Below are 12779 nucleotides of genomic sequence, written 5' to 3' on the forward strand. Positions count from 1 at the left end.
GAACATTGCTAGGCTCTTTTCAGTGGAGTGTAATGAAGAACGAATCTGCTTTTTAATTTTATAAGAAACTTATGCCAGGCATGGTTTCACATGCCTGAAATCCCAGCAACGTGGGAGGCTGAGGCAGGAGGATTATTAAGTTTGAAGTCAGCCTCAGCAACTTAGTGAGACTCTGTCTCAAAATAAAAATCAAAAGGGCTGGGGTAATTTCCTTCTATTCCTAGCTTCTCCAACATTTTTAACATGAGTAGGCATGGGATTCTTGTCCTTAATTCTATTTAAGTTGTGAATTATATTTATTGATTGGAAAATGTTGAACCATACTTGCATCCCTGGGATTAAACCCACTTGATCATGGTGATCATGGTGTATTATTTTCTTGGTGTGTGTGTGTGTGTGTGTGTGTTCAGTACCAGAGATTGAATCCAGGGGTGCTTTACCACTGAACTATATACCCAGCCTCTTTTAAAAATTTTGAGGCATGGTCTCACTAACTTGCTTAGGGCCTCACTAAACTACTGAATCTGCCCTCAAATTTTCTGTCCTCCTGTCTCAGCTTCCTGAGCTACTGGAATTACAAGTGTGTGCTACCATGCCCAGCTGCTTCTTAATGTATTTTTGAATGTGTTTTGCTAAAATATTAGCAAATATTTTATTAAGGATTTTTGTATCTATGTTCTGCAACTTTCTTTCCTTGATGTATCTTTGTCTAGTTTTGGTATCAGGGTTATACTGACTTCATTGAATGTATTTGGGAGTGTTTCTTCCCTTCCAATTTCATGGAATAATTTGAGAAAGACTAGTGTTAGTTCTTCTTTGAAGGTCTGATACAGCTAAGAATCCATCTGGTCCTGGACTTTTCTTTGTTGGAAGACTTTTAATTGCTGTTTCAATTTCATAATTTGATATTGGTCTGTTTATATTTTCTATATCTTCCTGGTTAAATTGGGGCAGGTCATGTGCAACTAGAAATTGTTAATGTTTTCTATATTTTTCAGTTTATAGGAGTATAAATTTTAAAAATAGTTCCTAGTGACCCTCTGTATTTCAGAAGTGTCTGTGTTGATATAAAGGCTATCTATGACAAACCTACATCATACTAAATGAAGAAAAACTGGAAGCATTCCTCTAAAATCGGGACTAAGACGAGGATGTCCACTTTCACCACTTGTATTTAATATAGTTCTCAAAGAGAAGGAAACTAAACGGGTACAAATAGGAAAAGAAGTCGTCAAACTGTTTACTGATGACATATCCTATATCTAGAAGATCCAAAAAACTCCACCAGAAGACATTTAGAGCTAATGAATGAATTCAGAAAGTATCAGATACAGTATCAATATCCATAAATCAGTAACTTTCCTATACTTGAACAACAATTTTGCTGAGAAAGAAATCAGAAAAATCATCACATTCACAATAAACTAAAGAAACAAACAAAAATAAACTTAGGAATCAATCTAACTAAGGAGGTAAAAGATTGTTACAATGAAAATTATATAACACTGAAAAAAGAAATTGAAGAACTTAGAAGATGAAAAGACATCACATTTTCTTGAATAGGCAGAATTAATATTGTCAATATGACCATACTACCAAAAGCAATACACAGACTCAGTGTAGTCCCCATCAAAATACCAATGACATTCAGGAGTCAAAAAAACAATTCTTTAATGCATTTGAGAGAATAAGAGATCCAGAATAGCCAAAGCAATACTGAGCAAGAAACAACACAATACCTGATCTGAAATTATACTATAGAGCTATAGTGGAAAAAAAACAGCATGGTATTAGCATCAAAATAGGCAAGACAGAAAACTCAGAAAAAGCCATGTACTGTATTACAGCCATTTGATATTTGACAAAGGTGCCAAAAATATATGTTGGAGAAAAGACCTTTATTTATTGGAGAAAAGATCCCTAAAGCTCAAGAAATAAAACCAAGAATCAATAAGTGGGATGCCATCAAATTAAAAAATTTCTGCACAGCAAAGGAAACGAGCATGAAGAGATATCCTACAGAATGGGAGAAAATCTTTGCCAGTTGCTTCTCTGTCAGGGAATTAATATTCAGAATATACAAAGAACTAAAAAAACTTAACACCAAAAAACAAATAACCCAATCAATAAGTGAACAAAAGAACTGAACACGTTTCTCAAAAAAAAAAAAAAAAACCAAAAAAACAAAAAACTGACCAATGAATATATGAAAAAAAATGGTCAACATCTCTAGCAATCAGGAAATGCAAATCAAAACTATACCATTATTTCATCTTACTTTAGTTTGAATGGCAGTTATTAAGAACTCAAACAATAATAAATGCTGGTGAGGATTTGGGGAAAAAATACACTCAAACTCAAACATTCTTGGTGGGATTACAGACTAATACAGCCACTCTGGAAAGCAGTATGGAAATTCTTCAAAAAACTAGGAATGGAACCACCATATGACCCAGCTATACCACTCCTTGGTGTTTATCCAAAAGAGCTAAAATCAGTATACTATAGTGATACAGCCAATTCATTGTTTATAACCAGTACAATTCACAAATGCCAAATTAATGCAGATACCCATCAATAGATGAATGGATTAATAAATTGTGGTTTCTGTACACAATGGAGTTTTACTCAGCTATAAAGAATGCAATTTGGCATTTGTAGGTAAATGGATGGAAATAGAGAACATGATGCTAAGTGAAAGTAGCCAGTGTCAGAAAATCAAGGGTCGAATGTTTTCTCTCAAGTGGAAGCTAGAGCAAAATAAAGGGAAGAAGGAGGGGAGGACTGGATATCATAAAGATATAGGGAAGATCAGTAGAGTGGAAGAAGGATATTGTGAAGGAGAGAGGAGAAATGGGAAAGGGGACATAATGTGAAATCAATTTTAAAAAATCAAGCTATGTGCATATATAACACAGAAATATTCACCTTTACATTTAAGTAGAAAGACCAATAAAAAATAATTAATGAAAGAAAGATCAGTAGAGTAGGGGAAGGAGAATGGAGGGATGGAGGAGAGGAAGGAAAAAGGGGAGAACATTAACTGAAATAGAATTTCATGCATGTACAAATTTGTCAAGGTAAACATAACTACTATGAATAACATAAAGCTTTAATTAAAAAAAAGCTGGGGATTTATGTCAGAAGTAGAGTGCCCCTTGGTTCAATCCCTAGTGTTCACCGCCCCCCTGCAAAAAAAGGAAAGAGATACATTAAACATTAATTTTGTTTAACTTTATCTAGAATTATCATTTAGTCAAATGTAGAAAAAATTCTAAAATATATGAATGTTGTGAAAAATTACTGGTGGTTCCTAAAGACAGTAGATAGCCATTGATGGTTTTTGATGAAAAATGGTCTAGGAAGAGTTATTGCTGTGGTGGTCAATGTGAAGAGAAGTGAAAAAGATGGAAGTCAGGTAAGGCCTTTTCAGTGACATCGGGTTGTAGATGTGAAAAGTTTAGGGTAAATCATGCCATTCTAGAATTCATGATTTATCTAGTCTCTTTCTTGTAAGTGAAAAAACTGAGGTTCTATGCAGTTGAAAGACTTATGATGGTTACGTGTGGAATTATTGGAGATTTCTGTCCAGATTCTAGGACTTCAGGCTTACAGAGCAAATAAGAATAAAAGCCAAAATGCTCATAAAATTATAGGGCATCTGGAAATGATTAGGCATGTTTATGGTAGCTTTTGAAAACAAATGTATCATTTGGTATAAATTCTCTTGGCTTATTACCTGCCATTGTTGTGTGACACAAACATAAAAAATGTTATCTTTGTGCTTATTGATGGTATCATGCATTTTAAAAAGATAATATAATTTCTGATCAATAAAGGAATTAATATATTTCTCTGAGTTTCTCAGTCTTCACATAAGTATAAAAATTATTTTAAAATGTATCCTTAAGTCATGTTACTGAGAAATGTGCTCCAAGATTATAGCTTTTGATAGGACAAGAATGGTTTTAAAGTAATTTAGAGGTGGTTTGGGATTACTGATAATTGAAGGATTGGAACCAGCTGTGAAAACTAGACTTCCTGCAATATTTTAGACATGTAACTTTAAATTTTTTGAAGGAAGGTTTTAAACATTTGATGTAATGGTTTGTTTTGAAACCTAATTAAAACTTATCAAAGCATTTATAAGTATTTAGGATTAAGATTATGTATGTTTTTTTTTAATTTATTTTTTAAATTTATTTGTAGCTAATAAAATATAGCACATATAATATAAAATTTACCATTTTAGGCATTTTTTAAGAGTACAGTTTAGCAGCATTAAGTACTATGGTCCCCACTTACCTGTGATCTTGCTTTTTGTGGTTGCAGTTACCCATGGTCAACGATGATCCAAATATACTAAATGGATAATTCTGGAAATAAACAATTCATAAGTTTAAATTGCATACTTTTCTGAGTAGAATGGTGAAATCTTGCGCCATGCATTTTGTGACATGAATCATCACGTTGTCCAAATAACTCTCATTTTTGCTAATATTGACCCCAAAGTATAAGAATAGTGATGCTGGCAATTTAGCTAAACTAAAGAGAAGGCAGGAATGCTTCTTTTAAGGGAAAAGGTGAAAGTTCTTGACTTATTTAGAACAGAAAAAAGAGTTATATGCTAAAGTTGCTTAGGTCTGTGGTAAGAACGAATCTTCTATCCATGAAATTGTGAAGAAGGAAAAATTCAGGCTTGTTTTGCTATCTTACCTCTTCTATAATTATGGCCACAGTACATGATAAGTGCTTAGTTAAGATGGAAAAGGCATTAGATTATTGTGTTAAGTACTCTCTGCAATTTCAGGCATTTACTTGGGGTCTTAGAATATATATCCAAGTATATGGGTATATGGGAAGTGGTATATAGTCATATTATTGTATATGTGTTATTGTTTGGATATGAGGTGGCCCACAAAAGATCCTGTGTTAATGCAGGAGTAATAAGGTTAAATGATTGAACTCTAAGAGTGAAAACTGGGTGGTAACTGTAGGTAGGTGGGGCATGGCTAGGGGAGGTGGGTTACTGGGGGATGCCCTGGAAGGGTTCATCACCTCCTGGCTTCCTGGCTGCCATGAACAGAGCAGTGCTCCTCTGCCATGCTCTTTCGCCATGATGTTCTCCCTCACCTTGGGACGAGGGCAATGGAGTCTGCCCACTGTGGTCTGAACCTCTAAAACCAAGAGCCAAAATAAACTTATCTTCTTCTAAGTTGTTCTTGTCAGGTATTTTGGTCACAGTGACTTGTACAAAGCTGACTAAAATAATAGTTGATCTCTATACTCTTTCATCTTGTAAAACTGAAACTTCATAACCCAACATACAACTTCTCATTTCTGCCTTCTCCTAGCCTCGGACAACAGTCATTCTGATTTCTGTTTCTGAATTTGACTGCTCTAGATATGTCATATAGGGAAATCATAGAGTAACTTTTTTTTTTTTATAATGACTGGCTTATTTTACTTAGCATGTTCTTAAGGTTCAATCAAGTTGTAGAATGTGTCAGAATTTTCTTGCTTTTAAAGTTTGAGTACTATTATATGTATATATCATATTTTGTTGATTGATTAATCTGTCGATTGTTAACTTGGGTTACTTCTACCTTTTGGCTCTTATTGAAAATTTTGCTGTGAACATAGGTATGCAAGTAGAGACCTTGATTTCAGTTCTTTTAGATATAAACTTAGAAGTGGAATTGCTGGATTATGTGGTAATTCTATGTTAATTTTTGAGGAACTTCCATACTGTTTTTCATAGCAGCACCATTTTACCTTCCCATCAACAATGTACAGTGGACCCCAATTTCTCCCTTGGCTTTATTTGTTATTTTCTGTTTTTGTTTTTAATAAGGCCATTGTAATGTATGTAAAGTGTTATCTTGCTATGGGTTTTGTTCGTATTTCCCAAATAATGAGTGATGTTGAACATTCTTTCATGTGCTTATTGTTTGTCTTTATATCTTCTTTGGAGAAATGTGTATTCAAGTCCTTTGCCCATTTTTAATTTTTTTTTTTTTGTCATTGAGTTGTAGGTATTCTTTCTTTATTTTATATATTTTAGATAACTGACCTAATTGGAAATATGATTTGCAATTAAATTTTCCTATTCTTTTTTTTTTTTTTTTTTTTTTGGGTGCTGAGGATCGAACCCAGGGCCTTGTGCTTACAAGGCAAGCACTTTACTGACTGAGCTATCTCCCCAGCCCCTAAATTTTCCTATTCTTTGAATTGCTTTTTCACTCCCTTGATAGTGTCCTTTGATACACAAGTGTTTGATTTTTGCCGAAGTCATCCTCTTTTTCTTTTCCTTTTTTTCTTTTTTTTTTAGGTCCTGGGGATCGAACCTAGGGCCTTGTGCTTACAAGGCAAGCACTCTACCGACTGAGGTATCTCCCCAGCCCCTCTTTTTTTTGCCCATGCTTTTAGCATCATATCCAAGAATCCATTGCCAAATCCAATGTCATGAAACTTTTTACTTATGTTTTATTTTAAAGATTTTTAGAGTTTTATGTCTTTACTCTTTTTTTGAGTTAATTTTTTATATGATGTAAGGTAAGGGTCCAGCTTTATTCTTTTGAATTTGGGTTTCCAGTTTTTTTCCAATGCCATTTATGAAAAGACTTGTTTGGCCACTGAATGGTTTTGGCATCCTTGTCATTTGACCATATATGAGGGTAGTGCTTTTGAGTTTAGCTCTTTGTTTGGGTTTTCTAGAGCTTGCTGTAAGTACTACCCATATACACAATTTGTCACATCTACTAATGTCATTTTATTCGAGTGAATATAGAAACCTTACCTCCCTTTACCTCCCCTCATTTGTAATGTAATTATCTTAAACATTTCCTCTGTATACATGTACATCAGAGAGTTTTATAATTTGTGCTTCAGCCACCAAACATAATATTGAAAATTCAAGCAGAGGAGGAAAGACTAGTATATTTCCTGATGCTTTTGCATATTGTATTATTTCTCCTTCCTTCCTTCCCTTTTCATTTGTGTAGAAAACTTCCCTTAACCATTCTTTTTGGGTAAGTCTGCTGGTGACAAATTCTTTTTTTTTCTTTAGTCTTGAAAGATAATTTTATAGGGTTCTATGTTGACATCCCTTTCTTTTAGCACTTCAAAATATTATGTCACTTCCTTCTGGTTGCCACACTTTCTTATGAGCAATTTGTTGTCATTTTAAATTACTATTTAATTTGAATTCTGGTCCTCCTGCCTCAGCCTCCCAAGCCTCTGGGATTACAGGTGTGCACCACTGAACCAGGCTGAGACTCAGAAACTTTGATGACACAAAGGTTATTAGATCTTTTGTTGCAGTCTTGCAGATTTCTGAGTCTTTATTTTTTTCTATTTTCTGTATCATTTTGGTTGATAATTTCTTTCATTTTGATTGCTGATTTACTAATTCTTCTCTTCCATTTGTTGTTGAACTCATTCACTGAGTTTTATATATTTGTTATGTATTTTTCAAGTCTAAACTTTGCATTTGACTTTCTATCTCTTCTATTTCTTTGCTGAGGCTGTTTTTTCTTTTTACTCACATATGTTTATTTATTTATTTATTTTTTAAATTCATTTTTATTGTAAACAAATGGGATACATCTTGTTTCTCTGTTTGTACATGAAGTAGAGGCATACCATCTGTGCAATCATACTTTTACCTAGGGTAACAGTTCCTGATTCATTCTGTTATTTTTCTTTCTTCCCCCCCACCCTTCCCACCCCTCACATATGTTTAGAATTGCTCATTGAAATTTTTTTTTTTAAATTATGGCTGCTTTAAAATGTTTGTCAGATAACTCTGGCATCTCTGTTGTCTCAGTGTTGGCATATTTTGATTGCCTTTTTTTCCATTTAGTTGAGATCTTTCTGGTTCTTGGTTTGATATGCAATTTTAAATTGAAACCTGGAGAGTTTATTAATATGTTTTGCTACTCTGTCTCTTATATAAACCTTTTATTTTAACTGGTTTCATTTGACACTGCTCTGTCAGACAAAGAGGGGATGGTCTCATGGGTAGGAGAGGAACTGTAGGTTTTAGCTGTCATGGATGGGTGTGAAGTCTCAGTTCTTTCTGAAGTACTGACTGTAATAGGACATTTATTGTCTAAAAGTGTTCTGGCTTGCTAGGCTGCCCATTTCCTGGCCCTTTGACTACAGAGAGTAGGCCTTTGTTAGGACTTTTTTTTTTTTTTTTTTAAATCCCCCTGTCAGTGCCAGTGGCAGTTTTTGATGACTGTCTTTAGCCTTAAATCTGGAATGTATGAGACAAAGAGCAAACTGAGGGAACTCAGCATAAGGGTGTTCTGAGGTCTCTAGCCAGTCTGCTTTCGTCTCTCCATTTTTTAGAGTGTTATGTTTGTTTTTCATATAATCCATGGTTTAGTTGCCCATAGTAGAAGGAATAGGAAAGAATACATTTAATCTGTTTTATATGCTTCTGCTTCCCAGAAAGCAGAAGTCTCGTCCTTCACCATTATTTTAAGTAGTTATATATTCCCCAACATCGACACTGTTTTCAGTTTTTCCCTATGTGGCATGTGTTTTTCTATGTGAAAACTAGAGAACAAGAAAGGAGAATCATTTCTAAATCATTGGATAAACAAATCTGGAGTAGAAAGAGTTCCTGGAATATTGCTCAGAATTTAATTAGTAAGGTTTCAATGTGTTTAGATTACAGTGCACCCAGACAGATTGAGAAATCCACCCCTATAGCATCTGTTTCATCAATCAAAAAAGAAACATTAGTTTTTCCTAAGGTCTAAAAATACAGATGATTTTAGAAGGTGAAAAATCATTAGAAAACATATGCTTCAGTCCCATTAATGGGCCTGCTTACAATCACAGCAATGGTTTGTGGCAGGTCTCCGTGAGGGTATGTGTATCCAGAAGTCTGGAAGGAATTTTGGGCAAGAGCACAACTGACACTACAGGTTACTGGAAAGAGGTTCCTGGTGAGAATGGTTGAGGCTTAGGAGGGAGGTGTAATTGAGTTACAAATTAAAACCAAATACTGTGCACAGTTGGAGATAAGGGGTGGCATAAATAACTATTGGCACCCTTTACTGTGGATTGAATAATTGTGAATGAGTTTTACATATATATTCTCTTTTGGTCCAAGTTAAAGTCATGAGAAGTTATCAATATTAGTATCATTCTATTTTAAAGATGCTTAAAATCACTGTCATTTTTAACCCTGGTGCTATTGACATTTTAGTCTAGACAAATCTTTTTTGTGGGAGCTGTCTTGTGCAATATTGGATTATTAACATCTGTGATACCTCTCCCATTTGTGATCTTTAAAAATGTCTCCAGATCTTGATGAAGGTCCCCTGGAGAGCAAAATTCTCCTTGGTGAGAACCACTGAGATAAGACCACACAGCTAACAAATGGAAGAACCTTGAATTGTGCTCCAAAATCCTATGCACATGGGAAACTAAATAATACTAATCTTTTTATTCCTTTTTCTTGTTTCCTTTCCACTTCACAAAGTTCTCTGTCCAGAGTTGAGTGAATCATATTTCCTGATTCAAAGAAAGACTGGAAGATTCTTTCTATCATCAGAGAGAATTGCTCCTATTATTACAGCTATGTTTACTATTATTGTTATTGAGGGTAGACCAAAGAGTCTGGAAATAATCCTTTGATTGGTATTTAAAATCAAACCAAAGCAAAAGTGATATTTCCCCTATTTCCATTAAGATTGTAACTTTTGTTATGAATTCCCTAATAAATTACTTCATTTAAGTCACATAGTTTATGATGTTCCTTGGCAGGAAAATCTTGAAAATATTTTACTGTTATGGCAAATTTCACACTAAGCCATATTTCAAAATGTCATTAGTAAAAGTTCTGGAAAAAGAACAGTCACTACCAAGTGATATGCTACCAAAAGATGAATTGCTACTATTTTAGATGATTTAGTTGTGCCAATTATATGTTTTATTAAATGAGTTATACCCTACATGATTTCCAATAAAACTTTGATTTTTAAATGTAAACATTTACTTAAACATTTTATTCATTCAAAACGTAAATACTAAGTTCTGTGTTCTTGTAAGTTTTTATGTAAATGTTAGAAATTGTCTGTATATAAGCACACTCTGCATTGAATTAAATGATTTTTGTCCTAGCTTTTTTTGTGACAATATTTCTATTTGCTAAATGATGAAAAAGTAACTAGCTATGAAATGAGACACAGACTATAATAGCTTCTTCTCTAAGCAAAACATTTCAGCTGCTCTCTTCGTTCTTGCAAGAATGCAAGAGTTATATTTTAAAATTTGGACTTTTAAGTTTTTTTGTCTAGGCCTTCATCCTAGGAAAAGACAGTTTCAAGATGGAGTACAAAGTTAAATAGTTTCATGTTGTTGAAAAGTCAGGCATATAGGCTAAGTACTGAAAGTGTCCAGGGGCATTCATAGTGACTTGTTTGTTCATTCAAGACATGTTTACTGACAGTCTCTTATGTGTCTAGAACTACGTTAGGCATTAGGAATAAAATGCCAAATGCCAAAGTGGTAGAGGTCAAGGGTGAAGGAAAGTAGACATACTGATTGAAATCATAGTTTAGAAAAGCTTGATTACAAAGGAAAAGATAGCAACTCGGCAATAAATGTAGGGGAAATCAGTAGTCTATTTGTTTTCTTAGTTGTTTTTCTTCAATTTTTTGGGGGTACTGGGTATTAAATCTAGGGGACTTTACCTCTGAGTTATATCCACAAGCCTGCTTTTTTTATTTGTTGTTTTCCTCAACTCCATGTCCCCCATTCATAATACAGACCAGGCATAGGACCCAGGCTGAGGTGTGTATGCGTTAGGCTTTCATTGCTCCCTCTTTGTATGCAGCTCGGAGGTCTGTTTTATTTTAATATTGGAAATACTGTATTTAAGGGACATAGCAGGGGAAAGGTTGAGATTCTAAAGAAGGAACGTAGACCCCACATGTTTAGTTCAGTAAATTGCAAAATAATCCATGAGGTTGAAACAGGCATAGAATTTTAGTGTACTTATCTTGCTCTTGGGTAGTGGAGACTTGAATAAACAATGAAATCTCTTATTCAGATGATCACTCTGACCTCCTCTGTCTGATTTATGCTCTCCTCTTTATTGTCCCCAAGTTATTCACTCTGGACTGTTGTAGCATTTTTTGCATTGAAATAATCCTTGATGTCTGCCTCTTAGAACATAGGCTTCTTGGGAGGGGAAATGAATAGAGACTGTCTAATGCACTTCAATAAATTACACTTTAACAAATAAATAATATAATAAATAAATCACACATTAATAAATGCTTTTTGAATCAGTAAATTGGTGAATAACCCTGAGTTTTTTATTTGAATCATTTCTGAACAAGTTTTTTTTTATTTTTTAGCTTTTAAGGGTTAAAAAGTATATACCTACATGTAACAATGTTTTATCTCTTCAAAATAAAGTATAGAATACTTGAAGGTATGCCCAAGTATAAAGAGGACTTCTAATATTTTAGATGCTGAAATCTAAAATATGGTTATTGTTAAGGAAATCTGAAATGATTATTTTATATAGGTTACAGTATGTGTCAAAGTAATTTTTGAAATTACAGTAAGTGGTGGTATCCTAATTTATTAATTTTCTTCAGTTTATCTCCATAAGATTTTCTTGAGGTAATGCAAACAGGAAAATATAGGATTATGTTTTAGTTAAACATAATCAGATTTTAATGTAAGTTATGATTTTGTTTTAGTGTTTATTACCAGGGGAACAATGTTTCATATGAAATACTTGTTTTAAATTTGTCAGTGATGTAATGACAGGGCATTCAGGGCATTTTAAAATGCCAGTTGCAGTTAATAATGATTATATAGTCTACTCTTTTCTTTATATCTGTTAATTTTCTTTGATTTTTGTAACATAGACTTTTCAAAAGTACCCCCCAAAAGTTTTGAGGTTTGTTCACTCTAAAATACATTCAATGAAAAGAAAAAACATGGAAAGTCTTTTTGTTTTATTCCAGTTTTTAATTTATTTTAGTACTGTGGATTGAACCCAGGACCTTGCCTGTGTGAGACAGGGTCTCTCCACTTTGCTTAGACTGCCTTGAATTTGTGATACTGCTTTAGCTTCCTGAGTTGCTAGGATTCCAGCATATTTTTTCCATTTTTTAAAACTGGTGCCTTATAATTTACATAATGATGGAATTTGTTGTTATATATTTGAACATGCACACAATGTAGTAGTATAATTTGACTGATATTGTTCTCCTTTCCTTTTCCTTCCCTACTTCTTCCCTATAGCCAAAAGGACCTTGTGCATTTTTATAAATGCTTTGCCATTGAGCTACCATTCCCAGTCCTTGCTGCTTTTTCTTGATTTCCAGAAACAAATTCCCAGTTTCTCCCATATGAATTATATTATCAGCAACTATTGATTTATTTTTGGATTATGTTAAATATTTAGTTTATGGTAACAAATAATTTTATATTACCTAGTCTTAGACTTATTATTTTAGAGTTTTAAAATCAACTTATTATCAGCTGAAACAGATGAAAAAAGACATACTCATACATTTTTTATTTTAAAATTATTTATTTTTGCCTATACATTGTAATTATATGTAAATAGTGGATTCATTATGCCTTATTTGTATATGTACATAATTCAGTTAATCTCATTTCTATTTCTTAAGCTATGTGTTAAAAAGCCTGCAATGTAATTTTTAAAAATTATATATTTCCTGTGAATGTGATATGTAGTTCCCACCAAATACATTATTATTGATGTCATGGAATTT

The 12779-nt window shown here is 33.5% G+C and overlaps 1 protein-coding gene and 1 pseudogene across 1 annotated transcript in view; one reads left to right on the forward strand and one right to left on the reverse strand.

Moving 5' to 3' along the window:
* Nucleotides 1–12779, forward strand: part of Wdr70 (WD repeat domain 70) — a 329962-nt gene that overhangs the window by 73057 nt on the left and 244126 nt on the right. The window lies entirely within an intron of this gene.
* LOC124987753 (uncharacterized) lies at nucleotides 10765–10905 on the reverse strand (annotated as a pseudogene).

This window comes from Sciurus carolinensis, chromosome 6, assembly GCF_902686445.1.
Source record: "Sciurus carolinensis chromosome 6, mSciCar1.2, whole genome shotgun sequence".
NCBI lineage: Eukaryota > Metazoa > Chordata > Mammalia > Rodentia > Sciuridae > Sciurus > Sciurus carolinensis.